Genomic DNA, 372 nt, shown 5'->3' on the forward strand with positions numbered 1-372 from the left:
GGAACCGGGGATTGAACTCGGGTCCTTGCGCTTGCAAGGCAGGCCACTGAACAGCTGAGCTAAATCCGCGGCCCCTTGAAAAGAAATTTTTAATGCATGAGTGCTAAGCCTCAACTCAAAGGTGTATCTGTTTTAACACATCATGATAAGAGTGCCTTTTGCGTAAAACACTTCCCCGGGAACTATGAAAAGTAAAGTGGGGTTGGCTCCGGCCTACAAGAACTATAGGATGTACAAGAGTATACAAATTGACCCATCAAGTGTGGTGTGGTAGAATGATTATGCGAGAGCCAGGTGTGATAGGACATACCGGTAAACTCAGCGCTTGAGAGGCTGAGGCTGGAGGATCTCAGTGAGTTCCAGGTCAGCCTG

Source organism: Fukomys damarensis, unplaced genomic scaffold, assembly GCF_012274545.1.
Source record: "Fukomys damarensis isolate Sample0158 unplaced genomic scaffold, DMR_v1.0_HiC HiC_scaffold_14, whole genome shotgun sequence".
Classification (NCBI taxonomy): Eukaryota; Metazoa; Chordata; class Mammalia; order Rodentia; family Bathyergidae; genus Fukomys; species Fukomys damarensis.